The sequence below is a fragment of the Atractosteus spatula genome, chromosome 23 (genome assembly GCF_055471065.1).
Source record: "Atractosteus spatula isolate fAtrSpa1 chromosome 23, fAtrSpa1.hap1, whole genome shotgun sequence".
In the NCBI taxonomy this organism is placed as follows: domain Eukaryota; kingdom Metazoa; phylum Chordata; class Actinopteri; order Semionotiformes; family Lepisosteidae; genus Atractosteus; species Atractosteus spatula.
In genome coordinates this window covers 2192137-2215137 of record NC_142728.1, presented here as the reverse complement: position 1 = coordinate 2215137, position 23001 = coordinate 2192137, and the positions used below count along the sequence as shown (strand labels likewise).

At 36.4% G+C, this 23001-nt stretch overlaps 1 protein-coding gene across 1 annotated transcript in view; it reads right to left on the bottom strand.

Moving 5' to 3' along the window:
• The window catches only part of LOC148816047 (serine/threonine-protein kinase Nek6-like), a 116033-nt gene extending 109207 nt beyond the window's left edge, over nucleotides 1-6826 (bottom strand). Inside the window, exon 1 of the mRNA XM_088940609.1 lies at nucleotides 6622-6826. The gene's annotated coding sequence lies outside the window, so the exon portion shown is untranslated. The remainder of the gene's footprint in view (nucleotides 1-6621) is intronic.
• Nucleotides 6827-23001: the final 16175 nt, after the last annotated feature.

Genomic DNA, 23001 nt, shown 5'->3' with positions numbered 1-23001 from the left:
TGTGAAGAACTAATTTTGTACTTTCCCCAAAAAGCCCTTAAAGCTTTGATGACTGTAAGAAACAAATGCATCTAACATTTTTGTTTTCATTTCATTTCTGAAATGAAATTTGCTCCTTAATACTAGACTGTGATAAGACTGGGGTCTTCAAGCAAAAGAAGAAAACACAGCACTGCAACAATAAAAATTAAATTACTGAAGTAAACCCTAAGGTCAGGCACATGTAGCTGGAGTCTTTCCAAAACAGCTGACACGTGACTAAATTTAGAAGACAATCACTAAGGTATGTCCAAACATACCTATCCTTTCAACTATACACTACTCTGACCTTAACAGTGTTCATTGTTCTACAACGTCAGGGAAAGACAAACGCATGAGCTTGGACGTTGCCCCACACCTCACGTTTCTAGTTAAACGTAAAATGCCAAGTGTGTAAAAACATTTTTTTATTATCCAACATCAAGAAGCCCTTCAGATGCTATTTACCTTGTTAGGTTAATTATTTTTTTCACAAAGTACAGCTATAGTCAACAAAAAAATAAGTTAAACTCTGTAACACTGTAACTCTGTCAAATTATTCAAACATTATAGCAATGCAATGGTTCTGATTTAAACGTAATTGTATGTGCACTAACAGTATACAGAAGGTTTCCTACTGTATTCAAACTCAGTACATATGCAGTTACCATACAGTAAGTGGATGGGGAGTTCCACATGAATTCATATTGTTGCTGTTAAGCAACATGAATTGTCTATGGACAGGCATTAAGACAGCCATTAGAAAGTGTTCCTGATGTGATATCTGAAAAACAAGATACTGTAAATCCTCTTCCTCAATATGTTCGGCCCTCTTTAAAGGCTTGATTATAAAATGTGTTTTCACTTCCCTTTTTCATCAGATTATGACTGTGTCTCACATCTTGAAAAACACAAGAAACCATAAACAAATGCAAGTTAAGCAAAAACAGTTTGGTTTCTTGTTTTTACAGTATTCAGCTGGTGAGTTTTTAGGTACTACTTAAAAAAAAACTTCATCCAGATAACATAGAAACATAAATAGGTTAAAAGGAGAGGAGCCCATCTAGAGTCTCGTGAGGGGTGGGTGAAGCTACTTTAAGGGGAATATTCCCTATGGAAGACAAAGGTAAAGTTGGGGAATGTGATGTTTTCTCAGTTCCTGTGTTGTTTAAATTGTGATTTGCCACAAAATTTGGAAATTAGCCTCATCCTCCCTTAGAGGATTCCTTAGACATTGTCAAGCATATGAAGACTTGCACTGTGGCACTCACTCAATAGAAAACACACAAAGACATGTAGCACTACCTGTGATTTACCCCCAAATGTATCAGTGTGCCTAACAGACATCAGCTATCACTGCTAGCAAGAGGCCACACGGTTAGCAATCAGGTGTGTGAGCTGATACAACTGGCATGACTTGTCGCGCAATATCCTCAGCGAAAGAGGTTGTTCTGCAACATGAACAAAAGACGCACTGTTTCATGATGCTTTCTCAGACCTGTCTCAGAAGTAAAAAAACAAATCCCAGAAGAGCCAAGGAGACTAACAGCACAGCCCCTTCCCACTTGGACTTCAGTGTTTACACAGACATCAATGTCAGTCTCTTTGTTTAACACAGGAGGTGGCACTCAAGGATTCAAAGGGTCTTCATGTCGACCCCAGGAATGACTGCAATCTCAGACATTACACCAAGAGCAGAGGACAGAAACTGAATTAGGGTCTAGTTTATTTAGGACTATGAAACACAAGTCTGTTGATTTAGCAAGACTGTGGGGCCATAGCTTTGGCCTTTCAGCAATCCCAGATCCTGCACATAGCACTAACCTCTGCCTTATCAGGCATGGATTCACCTACAGATGAGCGACTGAAGTCAGATGGGTGGAGGACCAGATGAGCCCTAAATACAGTATCAGACTTTTGACGGTACCTCAAGATGTGAAGATTCTCATTAAGAACAATGCTTTATGATACAAATCTTCTATGGTCCTACTGTCTCTAACCTTTTGTCATGGACGGACACCCATGAAAAAGTCCCAAATAACCAATTTAAATTGAAACACAGCTTCTTGTTCTGATGGGAACAAATTCAAATAACAAACTTAAAAGCAAAATGACACCTTCTGCAAGTTCAGATCACAAGAAATGGTTTAAGCCTACAGGCTCATAGAATGATCCCCAGAGACTTCTTTTCAATCTCACTGAAGCTCACATCCAAGGTCATAACTGTAACATCACTGTTTTGCTTTATGTTCTACAGCTTTGTACAAGGGACATTATGGAAAATTGTCCAAAAACACGAGAACCTTACTTGAGTTTTCTATGCTAGAACATTGTTGTTGTTAGCAATCACAATAACTATAACAATAATAACACAACAATTAATAAAACAGCAAATACCATTTGAGATTTTTAAGACATATTTCTGTTTATATAGGAATAAGCTATGGATGACCATCCAATACAGTAAAAGATTCACTACACACAGTAATCCTTCAAAGATGGACTTTCATTCGGTGCCATGTGTCTCTCCGAAAAAAGAAAATAAATCAAAATAGGAATGCACAGCTATTTCAGTGCGACTGGCTTTATTGGATACAGAACACAATGGACCAGCACAACAGAGGAACAAGGAAGTCAGGCTAATTAATTGGATTGACATTCACTGCGAGGCCATTTCTCCCTCTATCAGGTCATTACAATAATGTTAATTTATTATCCATAACAACAAAATAATAAAGCTACAAGATAATTATTTGAATATTACTGCAATTGCATGTCTTTGTCAAACCACACAGCACATTTTCATTAGGTACAGAGCCTGTAGAAAAAACGCACATGGAATACTTGAGTTTGGTAAATGTATACAACACCCCAACCCTTTGCAAGACTGTCCTGTATCATTAATAGTTTTCTTTTTCCTTGCCCACAGTTTCAGTTAAGAAGTAATGCGAGGCGTCCAGTCTTTCACTAGCACATTCTCTTGATCCTGATGTCCTTGTTCTGAACAACCAGTTGTCAGGGAAAAGCAGCAACACAATTCTTTGAATGGAATGATTGTTCTATTCATTTAGATATTTCACAAATTATCACACTGTTGTAAACAGTGTATTATCATAATTATTCAAAATTATTCACAATTATTATAATCACAATTGTTTTGAATAACAATATTATGAATACCAAGGTATTATTGTTATTATTATTATTATTATTATTATTATCATTAATGATGATGATGATTCCATGAGATAAACAAAAAAAAGCAAATGGCCTCCTTTAATTTGTTTTGTTATGTTCTGACAATGTTTCTGTTATTAGTAATAACAGCTACTGTGTGTGCTGCAATTGCAATGTGACCCAGAAAGGCATTTCTTTTTTGTTTCAAAAGCCTGCATCACGTTTCTTTTCTTTTGACCATTAACGCAAGGAATCCTGACCTCTTTCTGTTCCCAAAGCAACACTCATCTACTTGTTTGCCACTTCTCAATGATTTTCTTACATCGTTCCCTCAGTCCAGCCTCATTCTATTTGGTATGTAAATAATAAGGCACACCTGTGTATAGGCCTCTTCTCAAGAAAAGAGTACAATCCAGAGATGGTCCTTTGGGTCACTTTGGACATTTAATTGCTAGTAGTCTGATGATCCAAATATCACATTAGACTCTTTCTTAAAGGACTGCACACTGTCCGCCTCACAGATACAGCAAGTTTGGAGGATGTATACTAGACTCCTATGCAACTCTCAATTGTCATTTGTAATGCAGATATGTTAACTTTCACCTGTGTTTGTCAACAATTCTAAGCATATTATTTTATAAGAAAATAAGCATACAATGGAATATTAACTTCGGGCTTGATTATAACAAAGGGAAACAGGAATTGAGTATTAAATGAAAAACAACAGCACATACAGGTAGCCTCAGTCTTGTTTATTTCTATAATGGTTCGGTTACTGTAGCCCCCCTACACATACAATGAAAAAACTGAAATGATAATCGGATACCATTGTTTTTATCTTTAAAAATAAGGCCCAGGAATAATCCTTGATGTTCTGTGAATTAGACCAAATCAGCTATTCCTACACTTTTCAGTTAAACCACCTACAGTACTAATATTTAAATGTTAAAAGTCACATTAAAAATGTAATGAAAACCATCAACCATCAACCTTTTTTCCCCAAACAGGTTTAAATAAAAACTGGAGCATAATTAGTAGGTGGGTTTTTAATATTCCGAATGTGATCAAGTCTGGTAATATTTTTTAACATACTGTATGTATCAAGCTACATGCTGAATTGTGTAAAATGTTCTGGGTTTCAAACAGGATTCTCATCTTGTAAAGAAGTAATTTTTTAATTTAATTAGATGGTGTTCAAAACTGGAAAATCTATTTATTATACACAAATAAAGGTACACTTAAAATTTAAGGCTTGAAATTTAACTCTATTACTACAATTCAGTGAGTCAGATGACCACATGCCGAAAATCAACTACTGCCAAACACTTCCTGATGCAATCTATCTTTATTACGACAGTGCCCTCAAGTTAATACTGCTCTATAGACTTAATTGATAATCAACATCAATTTCACACTTAATGAACATGTAACAGTAAATGAGTAATTACTCAGCCAAACCATCTATTAAAATGCACAGTGTGCTCTCATAATTGATGTGCATTAGCAATTCATACAACTTTAATTAACTAACAATAATAATTCTATGGCATTTCATACAAATCCATTTAACTTGCTCCTGGCATTGCTCGTACATTGCTCATAATGAGATTATCTTTTGCTCTTTTTGAGTCCTTTATTTATTAAAATAATAAACTATCTAATAAAATAAACTATTATAAAGCAAACCCCCTTAATTGTGTAAGAAAAAAAAGGGACCATTTCAGTTTACGTTACTGAGAATTTCTTTATCGAAACCTGCTTAACCTGATAAACATTCTTCCTGAAACTACCCGGTATCCAAATTGTCTTGTATTTATTAAGTAATCAGATAGCTGACCACTCTGAAATAGCCTAAAGCTTTCTGTAACTTTAGCAGAACACTTGAAAATACACTACATTTTTTCCTTGCATGAACCAAACTGTGCTTCATACTGCAAGATGAAAAGTAATGATGTTTTAATTACCTCTGTTATCTGAAAGGTATTTTTCCCAGTAAAGATTGCAGCATTATCAAGTCTGTTCCAGAAGCACAAGGCGTAAGGTACAGTACTACACCCAGGACAGGAAGACTGTGGGCAAACAAGTCTACAGGAACAATTTAAAGACACCAGTTAACTTTGCCCGTCTTTGGAAGGTGGAACCTAATTTTCCTAGTGAAAACACTGCAGAAAACAGGGTGAATATGCAAACTCTACACAGAAGTAGCTCCAGGGCAGAATTGAACCCAGTACGCCAGAGCTGTTCAGTAGTCCTAACTGCCTTTTCAATTATTGTGCCAGTTAATCAACAGCTTTCAGGATTTTTTTCCTAAATGCTTAGCTCTACCGCTTTTATGGTAATAAAACAAGCCCATTACATTTTAAATGGGAATCCTTTCAGAAGGTTTTTAGCAGGATGAAGATATTTGTTGCATGCAATGGGATTGTCATAAACTACCAGTTTCCCTACAGTGAATACAATATAGTTACTGTAGAATAAGTACTGTATAACACTATTACCTTTGTTTCTGTTCCTGTTATTTTAACAATACTGCGATGTACATATTGTAACTCTAAATGCACATTTCCATTGGATACAGTCCGTTTAATGTGTTGTTACATTTCAACTGTACTATAGTTTTGTGTGTTTACCACACAGCATAACAAAAAAAAAACTGACTAGCTGTGGGCATTCCAAGCGACCACAGACCACACCACAGAAAATTTAACGCCAGGAATGTAAAGTTTTTGGCACCATCTATTGCGTTCAAGCCTCCTGTTGTCCAGTTAATTTTTTTCAATCTGAGTTTAGTATTTTACGCGCATTAACCGTGCTAATCTTCCTCTCACTGTGCAACTACACATTTCTGGAACCTACAACTTCCAGAAATATATATATATTCAATAACTGACAACGGATTTTCAATGCTTGTGAATTCTCTCCCGAAACTAAAAACAGAGCATATCAGGTATATAACCAAAGTAGGTACAGTGATCTGTTCAATTCTGCAAGCTGTTTTGCAAACTACTTCCCAAACTCCAAAACTACAACCTTATGTTTTTGCTGGAAGTAATATAATCCATAGTTAATATACAGTACATGATCCATTTCTGACAGGGAGACAGAGCTACGGTATATCCTGTGCCCATAGCTTCAACAAAATTGCTGGTCAGCTGACTGCTCAGATTGTTTCCTTTAAAGAAGGAAATAACAAACACAAAGAAGTAACCTTGTATCTTCACAAAAGCAAACAGAACACGTAGGGCTAAAAATTGCTGTTTGACGCTGGTCGTGGAGCTGTGCACGCAGCAGCTAGTGTCTGTTTCAGTCGCTCAACATTTTGCCTTTGGTCGCCAGTTCGAGTAATGTAAAGTTTTAAATATGGTAGTTTAACAGATGTTTAAACAATCTTCGATATTTAAGAGGAATTGAAAACAGGAATCTTACCTGTATTTGAGCAGAAGTCTCGAGTTATACTGTCTTGTTCATGAAGGACAGTAACTTATAGAAGTCGAGCATGCTGGTAATATTATTCCTTGTCGTGCAACTTCTGTTTTAACTGTACAAAAGTCCACACTCTCTCACTCCCTCTCTCTCTGACAGAGCGTGTTTCAATTTACATGCCACGCAGGCCTGCCCGAAGGAGTGCTATACTTTTTCTTTTCCTTCGGTGGGAGGGGAATTACATTTCTGAAAAACAAGGAAAGCTCTGCCTCCTATCTCTTGCAACTTGCCAGCCGATTGAATAACTAAATAACTTTCCGTGTTTGTAAACATTTAGGTGCGAAACCTTGAGAGCGAAAAGCTCATCGTTTTCTGCCCGTTAACACATAGCGATATTATCTAAACGCGAATGCTGAAACTGTACTTCGTTTCTTTTATACTGTATAAATATACAGTTGAATAATTAACCTTTTGACCACAAAAAAATATTTTATGCATATTTGAACTCTTAAGCAATTTCCGGTGATTAGTATTTTAAAACACATTTTAAAGTCGAACGCTCTAAGCTATCGAGTTACTTCTGTTCGTACACAACCTGAGTAGACTTTCTAAAATATTAGCATTACGACTCTGCGTTACACATTTGAAATCTGGTCCTTAATGCCAACGCGGCTGTGCAAGTTCTTAGACTCCATGAGGCATTGTAATATCTGCTCTGAGCTGTACAGTATATAAATATATGTCCACAATTTTACTGAAAGCCTAGGCATGTGTTTAATACTATTTAAACTGATTTTACTGCTATTAACACGCTTTAATTGGAGTAATTTGATAAAGAACGTCGTTTATCAGTCTTAGAGTCACACCGGTCATTTCTTCAAAAACTTGACCACAACTCAGGTGTCAATTATACATCAGCTGCTAATATGAATTGTCGTAATATCTAAGCCATCACATTTATTTTGTTGCCAAGTGCTCCTCATCATTAACAAAATCTCTAAAACACTCTAAAGCAATCTGAGGTGTTAAGACTTTTTTTTAAATCGAATAATATCACCCTTTCAAAATAGTTCAGTGATACTGTATCAGCATGGACACATATAGAATTGTACTAGATTTACTTTTATTTTCCATACTTATAGCGTGGACTGTGGCACTTTTTGGCAATATGTACAAGTCTACTGTACATCAGGACTGAACATTGATAAGCTGAAAAAAAGTACTACCAAACTGAAGAAATCCTTTCGCAAATCAGTGTAGTGTCAGCTTAAAGTGAACTCAGAACATTGCTCATGGCATGTGTCAGTGCAATTCACCTGTGTAGAGCTAAGTGAAAACATCCTGAGGCATTTACTACTGTATGTTAAAGAATTCCTCCCAAAAGCTGACACTTAAAAACCAGCAAGAATAATATACATCTATGAGATTCATTGTTTGCTTGTTTTTTCCTGATGTTATTGTTTACATGAAACAGCGGTTTCTCCTGAAAGTGTGCCTGTTGATCATTTAAACATCTTCAAATCCTCCAAGGAATATCACATTCTATTTTTTTAAAGTTTTTATCTTTGAATATTTCAGCAGTTAAGAGAAATCGATCAAATTCACATGAAGGTAATCATGACAATTGTATAAAAAAGTAAAAAGCAGCAATCTTAATACATCACTGAAGTATTGCAACAGCAGTAGGCTAAATGGATAACAAGATGAAATATGTGTGACAACAGTTTTTGCCACTGCAGTGTTTGTCCACTGCATCTCATTTCTTCACTACAAAGGGACACATTTCTGAATGCTGACCAAGTGAGAGTGTGCAGTGTTCCAGCAGCAACTTTCACCCTGCAAAATAATGCTTTCGTCTGCCTATAAATCTAGCTGATCACTCAAGAAGGAGTTTTACTCATTGCTCTGCACTGAAGAAATCACCAATACAGTGTGGGAAAATGGAATTGTGATCCTGAGGTTAAGAAAAATAACAGGCGAAGCTGGTGTCCGTCTGTCATCTGTAAGTTTTTTTTTTTAAAGCAGTAAGTTCCATGACGTCCATTAAATGATACTTCAGAGAGAGGTTAAGGAGTGCCACTCATTCTGTACCTAAACTGTGTACATGATAAGTAACAAACTGCCACAATGTATCAGATAACATCATACTCTCAGTTGAGGTTATTTATGAACTGCCAGATCATAAGATAATGTGCAGAGGAAAATTTAATGTGAAAATGAAACAGGCAGCATTTAATGTATCGTGACTAGGTATGTTAATTATCCTTTATTACAGGGGCCATTGCATAGATTTTTATAAAATTCAGTATGTCCCATTTAGAATTCAGAAATGCAACAGATGTCTCCAGTAGTTCAGCATGTCCCAATATTAATGTATACAGTTCCACTATAAAGGTATCACAGTGTTACAGCAGCAGACACGGGAATAATTTGGTACAATTCAACTTACGCTAATTGTAGAACTTTATGGTGTTATAGTATTACAGCCACTTCAGCTGAACTGCGCTACAGCTTGTGTGATACTTGCGAGGCCATCGGGGGAATCTTTAGTTATGATTGCAAAATAAATTATTCTCCGGGAACTTCCAACACTGTAATCCCTTAGCTCAACCAAAATGAAAAGGTTAGATTGCCAAAGCCAGCAGTAAGAAGAATCAAAGTGAGCTGCAGGTATGCTTACACCTTCGTGCAGGTTGTGTACTGTCTGAGAATATGCCTTAGTTGAACTGTAAAGTTCCATAGAGTTAAGGATATAGTCAGTTTAATGAAGAGAACGTCTTTACCTTTTCTGTACAGTGGTGCATTTCTGCACCATTCTTTACAGTAGCATTAATGCTGGTGATGGGGCTGTTTCATAGGCGAACATTGAAGAAGGGATGCAGTGATGGCAGGGGGGGGCAATTCTACAAAAGCTGACCTGGATTTTAAATACACCATTAGGTGACCTTAATCATGAATTATGCTACGCTATATTTACAAACATTTTGTGTCTGTAGAGCCAATAACAAGAAATGACTGCACATATTGAGTTTCATATGGTTTAAGCCCACTCTTGGCATTAATGATACCTTTGAAGAGATGTTTTTTTTTCCACATCAGATACATGGCCAAAGGCAGAATGTGCCTCAGGTCCTGCAGGACAGCCTTCAGGTCATCCCAGGTGGATTTATGGTATTGGGGTCAGGTATGCAGTCAGGTGGGCATTCTTGCATGTCCCATAGTTATTTACTTCTTCAATAAAATGTAAACCTTAAAGTCCACAGTCCTACAGTTTTACGTGTGAAATGGCAAACAAATGTTGTTGTATTATAGAGTAGCAGTAGTCATAAAAGAACATAACCAATTGCCTTTTAGTATTCACAGTATGAGATATGCTATGGTGTTTTGGGAGACTTGATGAGCTCTCCAGCTAAACTAAAAGGAGAAGTATGCTTTATGATTCATATATTCTGGGAACTGTGTGCCTACGGAAACTACATTTAATCACACGACTCTATAGTTTCTATACCAAGTATTATTTTAACTGCTTTTTGTAATCATGCAGAAATGCATTTAGACTTACAGCTGTTTTTAAAAGGCATGTAAAAAAATATTTGTTACATAATGGAGAATACATCATTGTTAAAACACCTGTCTTGCAAGTTTTAAAATACTTTTTTTATCTAAATTATTTCAATCGTAGAGAACCATATATTGTATTATTATATATCAAAAGTATACTTAGTGACTCAACTGGTGTTACAATGTTTAATAACAATAATTAATTTAACTAAAAATAATTTAACAATTAATTGGTTTGTGCTCAAAATCCACTTGCATTGTCATACTGTTTTTGTGCAGTGTGTTATTTCATATTCATTCTGATTTCCTAGTAGCCCTTACCTTCAGCAAACCTATTCTGTACCATTAGCTGGCCACATAGCTCAGATCCTTCCTGGTCTGAATCAGACAGTAATCATTTGATACTTATTCTAAGCCTGAAGCATTTTGCTGTATCATGCTACATAAACTACTCTGTAAAAGTAGGGGATATCTGAATTCATATAGCAGACTTTCAAAATGACAGATAAATACAATTGTGGTATAACTGTGAGATATGTTCATGTTAAGGTGTTTGATTTGCTTTATGAGTTACGTGACAAAACTTCCAACCACAAAATGAAAGTTAGGGTTGATCTTCATGAGGCTATATACCATTACTGCACAGATGACTGCTGCCTACTGTCTACTGTCTTATTTGCTTACAGTATATGCTTTTTCTCTGTCTTGCTCTATAGCATGAGTGTTCAGTAGAGCACTGAAGTAACTGGCTGCAAAATACACTACTGTGATAACACATGTGACAGGCTACAGGGGTCAATACAAACCAAGAGAAATAGCTGAATGCCAGAAACCTAAAAACACATCGACAGTCAGCTGCTCTGCCCATGATTCTCAGACACTAGCAAGAACAGTTAGACTGATATAGATGATACCAATGATGTGAAATGGTCACAAGCCATGCTTTCATATTAGTCAGGGTTCGTTTCAGATTTCTACAATGTTCATGGTAGGGTGTGGTGTTGTGTGGGGTCCTGCAGTCGATCCTTATGATCAGTATGAGGCAGACAGAAAAGGAGTAGTTTACTGTTAGTTTAATTTAATTTTGAATCCGTTTTGCATTAAGTTCTCACATCGTGGTCTGTTAGTTAAGACTATGAATTGTATAATTACATGTGAATTACAGACGTATTTGAAAACGTTGTGCCCACAGGGATGACGTCAGGGAATAGTCTTATACAGTATCACACCAGTCTGGAAGTGGAACTGTGTCAAAGGCAAATTGCCCCCAGGATAATTTGGAGACAGATCCGCCTCTGTGACTAAATAGATGTATAAAAAGAAGTAAGTGCTCTACAGCACTCTTACTTTGCAGTTGTGCTTCATTAGAAAATTGGAATCAGGCTAACAGCTCAGGATCCACACATGGTAATTTTTCACTTGCCAAGAGAGTGCTACAGTACGTGTCTGAACTTCGTCAGAAATAAAGCTTCTAGAATTTGCTGCTGAAATAAATTAGAGATCCCCTGCGAGTTGCATTCGTAAATCTGTTTTTGGCACTTCTGTACTTATTCTGACTGCAGAATGTTTTTTTGGTGTTTTGGTGTTTTTATTCAACAGCTTTCAGACAATGAACATAACTGATCACAGTCCTTGTAAGGCCACTACGTTAGTATAAAAACGTGAATAAGGAATGACAGCACCCCACAACATCTGTACTTTTAAAATGAAAGGGCCTTTTCTAAGCAAATGAGCTTGAATTATGAGTCCTTGAGTTTCAGTGTGGAGGAAATATGGAGGAATCTCTTTAAATACCTAAACAATTTCATACAGTGATTAGTATATACTGCACAGCTCTTTGAACTACCATTTTTCAGGCATCTCTAAGCAATGGATTTTTCACAGCCTACACAAGCACTAGACAGATCCACTATGCCAAAAGCTCGGCCTCACACCATTGGAGACTGGAGTCTTGAGGATGAGCTGTATCGCATGATACTGTTGTACACAGAGGGACGTGATGGTTTGAAAATCAGAGCCTTTGTAGATTACAAGTTTCTGTGGGGCAGCAAATAGCTTATAGACCTCTCACGTTACTCCCCACTGTGCAGTTAACGCTGTAACTATGGGAATAATTTTTTACTAAATATAAGTGATGTCAAATTTCAGTATGTAACAGGGGTCAGGCAAAGCATTCCCAGGCATGCAAGTAAGATAAGGGCTGTCTATTTCAGCAGGTCAATTCAAAAGAACAGTCTAGTGGGTTCTGGTGGGTCCCACTGAACTATCATGATGTACTGTAGGTACAGTACCTAAACAGCAATGAAATGAGATCCTTCTAGATAACATCTTTCATCAAGTTGCTGTTGGAGTTCTTTTTGCACAAAAGTATGTTTGAGTTTAGCAGGCTTTTATACTGATAATAATCCTTTATTTAACCAAATAATTCAGCTGAGAACAAAGTATCATTAACAAAATGGTGAAAGAAAAAAACATAAATAAAATGTGCATGTGCATGGGTGAATTGCAAGCACAAATATTTAAACATATACAAGTAGCTAATAAATGGATACTTTGCAAACTGATCCAATCATCGGCAGTATCAAACTGAAGATTTTCTTCTCTGCCGACAGAGACAGTTTAAAATCACGTGAATAACATGATATTTCATCCCTTTATTATCTCAAGCTTGATTGGCATCTTCCTAAATTTACAGTAATCACTGTTAGCAAATTGTGCTGTGGAGAACACAGCTTTGAAAATCCCCCAAATAGCCTTCATAAGGTTAACAATTTCTGATTTTCACAAAATGCTTGATTCGCTAGTTCTGAAGTCGCTTTCAGGTGAGTGACCCAATTTGTCAGTCTTGCAACTTAACGATTTTTTCATTTGATTTCAAAGCGAAATTGTAAATTAAATTATTTACAGACTAGCCCTCACCCCCCCAGTAATTCATAGCAGTAGCACATTTTCCATTGTGTATAACTTTTTATTCAATAGAGAAGTGTGGGCTCGCGACTGCTTTTTGTAGTTTTTTATGGAAAGTCAGATTTTTTGCGATGAGTTGTAGCTAGTGATGAGTAATGCTGGGATGATATGTACAGCACCTTTGTGTACCTGTAAACCACTATCTATTGTATGGAGTTTTTCTGTCATCTATGCTCTAAAATACATTGATAAACAGTATCAGACTAACAGTAAGGTTTGAAAAAAGAACAAAAAAGGTTACTTTTGGCACAGGCAACCAATTTTGCTTTCTAGTTTATAGTGTTTTCGGTCTTGTCTTGAATGCTCATAATGTAATGTTCACTCATGTTTATTATTCAATTTGCTTTTCCTTTTTTTTCTTCGTAACTCGTGATGCATGCATATGATGAAGAAAGTCCTGTGTTTGTCTGTTAAATATTTACTTATTGATATACACACGAATTTCAAGTGAAAGTCTATTATTAATTTCAACTATTGCAATATTTATATAAGTTATTATGAATTAAGGAGTGCAGATGCTTAGTTAATTTTACTGTATGTTTGCAGTATAATTTTTTATAACACTTATATAAAGGGAACTTCATTTCTTTTTTTCTGTCTTTGCTAAGACAAGAAATTACATATATGTTTCACAATGCAACAGCTTTCTCATTTGCATTTTTATTTTAGTACTCTTTAGAACATTTGGAAACTTAGTAATTTCTATATCAGATGAACAGGAAAGGTGACTCATTAGTCACTTCTTGAATGTTGTATGAGATCATTTGTCAGATATTTTTTATCAAAGGTGAAAGTGTATAAAATGTTAGACATTTTGCCCCAACCACAACTTTATAATAATATTGTCTGAAATTCCTGTTAATTTTTGGCACTTAAATACCACAATATTTTTTTATATGCAATTCTGGTTAATATGTTTTTTGTGGTCTAGACTGTAATTTGTAATCCTAAGTGCAACAAAGAGAACAGTTTCTTAAAAGACTTCCCCGAGCTGAACAAGAGGAAATGACACAGACAAGCATGAATGTTTCAGATGCCATATTGAAGAAAGCTTTAGCAATAGGCTTTTGCAAAACCAGTTTGCTTCTCCTTCACATTCTTTAGCAATTCATCTTTCAGGGAGTTTTGGGTTCTGTTTTTTTTTTAAAAAAAAAACGTTAATTACAGTCACATTTACCAGTTTCAGTCAAAATATTTGGAAAATTACTTTAAGATGGATGCTTGCAGTACTTTCCTTTTGCTTTTAAATAAGTCCCATGTCCCACAGGGATAATATAATGTACAGTACAGTAAGAGATGCAGCGATAGTGTATTTCCTCAGTGTCACACCAAAGATGTAAAGAGCTGCTTTCTAACAACTTTACACGGAAGCAGGGAATTAAATCTTTTATCTCAGCCAACAAACTCTTAGGTCCTGATAAACACTGCTGTGACACAAATAAGAAATCTGACTCAGTGTGTAAAAATGAATTATGGTGGCAATGTTCCTGGGATGTTTAGTAACTGTAATGAGCCCCACATTAGGGACTGCATTCTGGACAGTGGATTCAACATTAATTTGGACTTTAAGGAATGTTGTGTTATTATTATTACTATTGTTATTACTATTATTATAGCTGTATTCTCAAGTGCAAATTTCTTAATTTTTGCTGTACATTTTCAAACACATTCTAGTATACATTTCAACACTGTATTTGTTTTTCATCAAACTAAATTTCTACCTTTGTGTTTCCAAATAAAGGCAAGAGCACTCTCGAGAATTAAGCTTTTTAAATGCCAAGCAAGCCTGAAGACAGCACTTTGCAGTGTGTTTTCCCAAGTATAGGTTTTCCATGGCACTAAGATCCACGAAGAAAAGGAAACAGGATGTGAAGTTTATCATTGTAAAAACATTAGCAGACATATTAATGGATTTTCCTGTCTTCTTCTTTTTCTATTCCTGTTTAACAGTGATTTGTAACATCACACTAATTTATGGCCTGTCCTGTGAAGATCTATACTGTACATTTTAATTTTCTAGGCACTTGAAAGACATACTGTACCTCTTCTTGGGATGTTAAATTTAACTTGTACGGAAATATTATTATACATAGCTGCATAAACAAGTGGTGGTGCTTTTTTTAATTGTAATCTCTATCTTTACAATCTGCGGCCAGTCTGAAAAAGACACAACAGAGCCTGCACTTTCTACAGTGCTTAAAGAAATGCAGTATGGGGAAGCCGCTACTCAGGAACTTTTACCACAGCACCAGAGAAAGTGTCCTCACTAGTGGTATCACAATGTGGTACAGCAGTACGTACCATGCATGACAGACATGCACTGCAAAGGGGTGTGGCAATGGCACAGAGGATTATAGGATGTGATTGACCATCAATCGATGAGATTCACACCATCCACAGTCACAATCAAGCCCGATCCATCATTCGGGATCCCAGCCACCCCGGCCACAGACTGTTCTCCCCCCTGCGCTCTGGCGAGCGGTACCGCACTGTTAAAGCACGACTCACTAGACTTAAGAACAGCTTCTGTCCTACTGCAGTAGCATCCTTAACAGCTAACTGCAATGCCTCGTATTCAGTGCACGTCTGCACATTGCACTTTTTGCATGGACTATCATGTTTTTTGTGTTTTGTAACATTACTTCAACAAAGAGCGAGTCGGAGTTTACAGATTAATGCTAGGGAATGTTGAATTCCAGATCTCAATCCGGTCAAAGCAGTTTTGGACTAAATAGATGCAGGAAAGTACAAGAAAAAGTCTAAAAAAGAATGAATTATGAACCATTAAAAAATCTTTGGTAAAAATCTTATGAAGGACAGAGTGTTAGGTGTCTACTGAATTTCAATATAATCTCATCTTTCTTATTTCATTACTATGATGAAGATAACTATTACTGTATGTTGTTTATATATGTTGTTTATATATGTCTAACCTGCTGTCATTTATATCATAGTTTATACACCATGGGATATATAAGAAGGAATTACAGATAAAAGTCAGAATTGATTTCAGTAGTTGCAAGGAATTGTCTTAAATTATAACAGGAAAGCACAGTTATTTATTTACAGTTCATGTTCACTGCTTGTGTGAAAGGGGAGGAAATAAAATATTTTATTAGTTACATTCAGGATACCAGTTTTAGTATTAGTATTAGTCATACCATTTAGACTACTTGGAGAAAACTGATAAAATATTTCCTTCGTTTTCAAATGAGGTCCGAGATTGTGGTGGTGAGAGAACTGACTCTGAAATATATCCTCTTTTCCTGCAGACTGTTTTGCCAAATTTTAATCCCCCAAACCAAATGTTATAGAATGAGTCACCTCAGACATTTCCCAGCGAGATCTGTTGATGTCTTTGAATAATGTGGTTGTCGATTAGATCAGCTGTACTTCATGGGAATGGTGCTGTAGCCATTGTAGATGTTGACTACAATGACCCAGATGCTCAGCTTCCAGAGAGACAGATTTTAACTAAACAGGAAAAATGATTAACAATTGTAAAACAATTTTGGAAGCTTCACTGTGAACTGGGGCAATTTCACATCAAGACCTTCTATTAGAAACAGTATAGTGTGTTTCCACTGAAAAAATTCAAAACATGTTTTGCAATTGTCACAACGAGAGCCTTGAACAGTTGACAAATGTTTCCATCTCATTCCCAAATTCCAACACACAGGATCTTTGTATTGTAATATTAGCAGTTTATGTCAGGAATTCAGAGAGCACTGCATGTATATTGTTTCAGCTATGGCCAAAATGAGAAGCTGAAGGAACAGCAATACGAGCCAAGTTGTTATCACAAATCTCGTTCGTCTTCCTTCTCCATCTCACTACGCCAGTTGTTTTGCTGCTGTTAGCCTATGAGTATATACATTGTGAGCCACTTTTCCCTGGATAATCTGTTGGGCCCAGTGTCAGCATGCTGTAGGCCAGGAAGATTCAATTGCAGAATTATGCTACAGTATGGTAGGAAGCATGTGAGATCAATGTCTCGTCAGAACAAAAAAGGTATTTCTGTGTTAATAATTGTGAAAGTGCTCTATGACATCTTGTTGTGAAGGGCGCTATATAAAAATAGAATTGAAAACTGAATTGAATGTTGCAAAAAAAGACAATCTAATACATATAAAAGGCACATAGAAATATAAGAAGGAATATAAAGGCAGACATGTCTTTTTAAATTTCTTTTAAATCAATTTATATTAATTAATATATACATCCTTGTATAATAAAAATATAGATTATAAGTTATATAAAATATGAGTATATAAGAACATATATTAATATATTTCAACAAATTCAATACCTTACACAGGTCCTTCCTTTCTTAGCTTTCATTTAAAAAAATATAGATGTCCCCAGAACTACGTTTACAGTTGATGTTACACCCCTGTATATACAGACATTAAGCACTTTTAAATCTTGATTGTGTACTAATGAATACTTGTATGTACTGAGTCACCTTAAGTACCCAACTTCTTTTAATATTGTCATACATTCTACATGTTACACATCACTATTAAAATATTCTCATACATGCAAATGATTGTTAAAAGCTTATTTAGTAGATACAAATGTATCTGAAAGTAATAGTAATAAATTTCTACTACAGTAATTCCATACTAGAATATTTTAGGTAATATATTGGTTTAGAGGCTGCAATGGGATCTTCTAACCAAAATAATGTTATGGATGCAAAATAATGCTATGAAATAATGTTAATCTTGAAGTACGTGTACCTTTTAATATAAACATTTACATACAGTAGTTCAGGTGGGGAGCTGCGTCAGCATGCGTAGTCTGCAAAGGAACAAGTAATAGGTTTATTTCATGCTCAAAAGAGAAGAGAGAAAACACAATATTTCATCCGTTGAAGCCTTCTTTACACCTACATACTACATACAGTACCTTTTAATATATCAATTAACTAATTAACCAGTGGTCAGTTTTTACAAGGTAATAAAATGCCTGTGAACGTTGTCATAATCTGTTACAAAAGAAGAATTTAGAAATGGACTTTAAAGCCCCTAATCTAAAGTGCCATCAGATTCTAAATTTGTAATTTCCCAAGAAATGCTTGCCAGAAAAGCACGTTTTAAGAATTGTCTTTTCCTAATTCTGAGATGGAAGGAGAAATCAGAAAAGATACTGAAAATAACTGACTCCATAAAGGTACCATATTTGTTGAATGTATAGTTTTGCCTCTTTTATTTATTTTAGAGTAAGGTCTGGCATTTAGGAAAGTTTTTCAACAGACGAGGGAAGGGGAAGGGGAACCTTTTGCGTCTGTGAAAACGAAGTGCTCTCATTAACTTTGAAATAAGGCCCCACAAGCAAAGTAAAGAACATCTGTAGAGCAGGAAAGTGGTTAGAAAAGTGAACCTCGGCCTTATAAGATTTACAGTCCTCCAGTAGAAAGAAGCCACTTGTGATAAATGTACAGAGTAATACCGTATAATGATAGACTAATTTGATCAGAGGTGAACAATTGGGATTAACGGAAGAAAGTTGCAGTTTACAACCTTTAAGTAACATTTAAGAACCAGGAAAAAAGCAGAGACAGCTGAGACAGTTTTCATGCAAATTAAAACACCATTCTTAGGCTGTGCCACACCCTGCCCAAATTGCTTTGGCTGAAGTACGACTAATGTCTGTTGTGATCGGTATCATTTTGCCTGTTTTCTTGACCAGGAAACATACTTGATCAGAGTCCACGTTAAGCCCTATGGAGTTGATCTCATTAATTCATGTGTAACGGGATACATTCCTTATGAGCCTGCTACAATGATATAACCTTCTGGAGCTTGTGAGGAGTTGGAAACCCACTGGGTCCCATGACAGGCCTTCAGCCTCAGCAGATCAGGAGAGGGCTGGGATCAAATCCTGTCTGGAGACAGGAAATCACATAATCCTCAAATGGCACCTGGTTGAGTATTCACATCTAACCCCCCTCCCAGCTCGACCACCAGCTACAAATCCCTCAAGCCACCCTGATAGTGTTTTACCATTGAGTAGACGAAGGAAACCTTTGGAAAACAGAAAGCCAGGTGATGGAATTGACTACAGGAGGATTATCCGAATATAAGAAATATTACAAACAAGAAGAGGCCATTTAACCAATCTAGGTCATTTGACAGTAATTAATTGCTCCAAGGGTCTCACCCAGTCATTTCTTTAGAGAAGCCAGGGTTTCACTTCAACAATATGTCTGGGTACTTTGTTCCAGACTCCAACATTAATTTGCTGGTACATTGGCAAAGGAATCAAGCCCGGTCCTGCATGGCAGTCAAGAATTCTATCCTTGTGCGACTACTGCCTGCCGTTTTTTTTTTTACCTCAGATATACTGTAAATTATAGAATTATCTCAATTTTTTTGTTTAAAGTGGACAGGACAATGCTAACTGTGGTGGATTTGAAAACATATATTTCAAACAATGACCTGCATCTATGCAGAGTGGTCAGCATTGCTGCCTCACAGTGCTAGGATTCTGGATTCTGGTCCTTGATCTGGGGTTGCTGTCTGTGTTGAGTTTGTATGGTCTCCCTGTGATTGTGTGGGTTTCCTCTGGGTGCTCCAGTTTCCTCCCACAGTGCAAAAGAACTGGGACAGTACATTTTTTGGCTTCTGGGAAAATTGGCCCTGATGTGAGTGACTGCTGGTTTGTGTTTGTGTCTGTGTACCCTACAACGGACTGGCATGGTACCCTGCTTGGTGCCCATTGTATGCCAGGATAGTCTCTGGTTCCCCCACGACCCTGCATTGGAAGAAAACAGATGGATAAGCTGAAAAATAATAAAATACTGAACAGAAAATATACATCAGGGAAAAACAATAATTCAATGTTCACCAGATTTACACATTATAGATTTCAAAATAAATAAAATTAAATTTTATGTTTAAAAAGACCTCATAAAATCACTACGAGCTCTGATGAAGAATGGACTAATAACACTGAGTACCACACTGACAAAGCCCTTACATATGAAATAGGTGCAAAGTTCTTTTTCTGAAATTAACGTTTCAGTCCGTTATTATTAGGTTAAAGATTTTCCATACCCTCTTAATGTATTCTGTTCTTAAGTAATGTACTGTAGGTGGTTATTCCAAATCTTGAAAATCTGTGGAAACAATCTACAAAACCTCACTTTTACTGATTCTGTTCAGTATATAAAAAAGATCATGAAAATTAGTAATATTCTAAAGACAGGCACAAGACAGAGTGCAAAAGCACAGCAAAAGGAAAGAAAAAACATCAAACGTCTGTGGCAGAAGTACTAGATTATCTGAAAAACTGAGAAACACATAGTACTTTCTGTGATCTCTGATAAGGCTGAAGCAATACTGCTAGGAAGCTTAATACCCCTTCCGATAAAGCAGTTAAATTAAATACTGCGGTGTGCAAAGCTGATAGAGATTGTGCATTTTACAAAACTAAGTCTGGATGTTCGAACTGAAAGGATTTTAAATGTTTTTCCTTTTATCAGCTGTTTTGTGTGTCTTTTAATCTCTATGATCTTTTGAATTCTTTGCATGAAAATCAGCTGTAACCAATTTAACATACTGTCGTCCAGGTTAAAGAAAAAGAACTTACAGTCAATTCTACTATAGTTAAAGACCTTTATTACGAATGCTCAATTGATGAAGTTGGATGTAGACATGTTTTGTAGTTTTTCATCATCCTGTTTTGCTTGGAACAGCGTAGTAAAGATGACAAACACTCCTCCTCCTACTCTCTGTTCGTGGGTCTTCTCTGTACATTACTTCTGCAGAAACACATTCTTTAAATCCTTCTCTTCAGTCAGAATTGGAAGCACAAAAATGACAGCTACCTCCTATTACACCAGTCTGACTTATTACCGTAATTTCCAAAGGCGTCTCCTGCCCTGGCTGCCAATACAGCTCTATCACCTTTCAGTCAAAGCCCATGCCTGCCAGCTCTGATGCAATTATATGGTCTCCTTCCTGCTCTAGAACAGAGATCTGCTCCAGGCTCTTGTACAGTTCCACCAGTTTCCAGTCTTTCCTCAGATTCTGAGCTTGACCCAGAGGGACAGTCATGTGTTTCATTTTCTTAGCTGCCTTGACAAGGTAAGATCTTTGGCCTTTAGGGAAGGGTGAAAACAGCATTGTGGAAGCCAGTGTTTGGGTTTGCGGAAATATCCTCACATTGGAAAAAAGGTATAGTTGAATAGAAAATGCAACACATTTTTTAATGCAGGATGCACACTTCCTACAGTATATGAAGCATTCTAAACAAAATATTCCTCTGCTGGGTCTTTCCTGACTGTCTTCTAGCTCCCAGGTGTCCCTTGAAAAACAGCTCTAAAGTTTGGGGATCTGGAGTTTTTAATAAGCAATCATCAAATGACAAAACATACCAATGGTAAAGTTTAGTTCTCAGGTTACAAATGCAAGCATTCTCTGACTGGAATTAATTCAGTTAGTACAGTTGTTCTAAAGTATAAATGGTTTTAATTTATCACAATTGAGGATTCAACAGCTCCAGCTAAACCAACTGGTGCGTCCTGAGAATCAGGATGAGAGGGGAGAATAGAGGTTGTTTTAACTTGAATTAAGAGACATGGAATTTCAGCCAGATGGATGTTACAACTGTTTTTCATTACTTCATCATGGTTAATACCCCTGTTCTTTCAAGAATGGCCACGGGCTCTTTAAAGTACACAGCTAGGAAGGGCTTTAACGTCTCAGATTTTGGAATCTAAATGAATTTGCTTATCACCAAAAACACACATCATCTAAGAACATACAGTGTTTAGCTAGGCAATGAGATGATAACCTATAGACATCTCCAGGTGGAAGCTGTAATACAATCAGTGTGCTAACTAAAACAAATGCAGTTGGACTTGGGGAATCAGGGCAGAAGAAATCTAACACTTGAATGCAGGGTGTTTGGATTTAACTGTCAAACCTGGTACAAAGCAAACAAAGAGATACTGTATGTAGATAGACTCTTAAACCTGAATTTATATATCCTGATAATTTACCAAAATATGACTTTATTATTGTTTTTTCGCCTTTAGGGATGCAAGTACAAAAATGTGGAATAGTTTTTGCCTAAAGGTTACAGGATGTAATACACAAATTATAACCCCCAGTTATTTTAATTGAGCCCTCAAGAATAGTCCTGCTACACACCGCCGTCTTAGCTCGACAGAGCTCTCCCACAATGGTGCTTTATTTCGTATTTTATTAATAAATCACAGACTTGCCATGACTTTATGATAGCAGTAAACTATGAAACAACTGGTGTGGGGGCGCGTGGTATCTGTAAAGGAAATGGAATTGTGCAAGAGATGCCAATTAAATTTACCTAAAGGACCAAATCATAGTGAAGGATCTGAATGAGAGTTAGGACACAAACCAATGCATTTGTGTCACAGATGCAGCAGATCTTCTGACTGAAAAGCAGAACACGGGCATTACCAGCAGGAAGACAATATCAGAAACGGTTGTGGAGTTATTGGTAGCGCCTGGATTTGTGTTACTATTATTTTGTACAACTGTTATGCTATTTCTACTATTACATTGGCAGAATCATGGCTGGAATTTCGGAATGAGCCTTTTAAGATGTATTTGTGAATATACTAATATATTAAGCAAAAAAAAAAATTAAGTCTAAGTTGTTGCAGATACAAATACCACACATGCGTTTCGGAAGGAGTTCAGAGATAAGAAGGTTTAACGACAGACTGTCACAAGACAGTGCCGATGTTTTTTAAATGTTTGAATAATCATTTTACGCAAAAAATTTGCAAAAGCCAATGCTCCCAAGATGCACATTGATGTCCGGTTCTTTTGGTTCTGTCCATCTTAAACTTCTTCAGCAGTT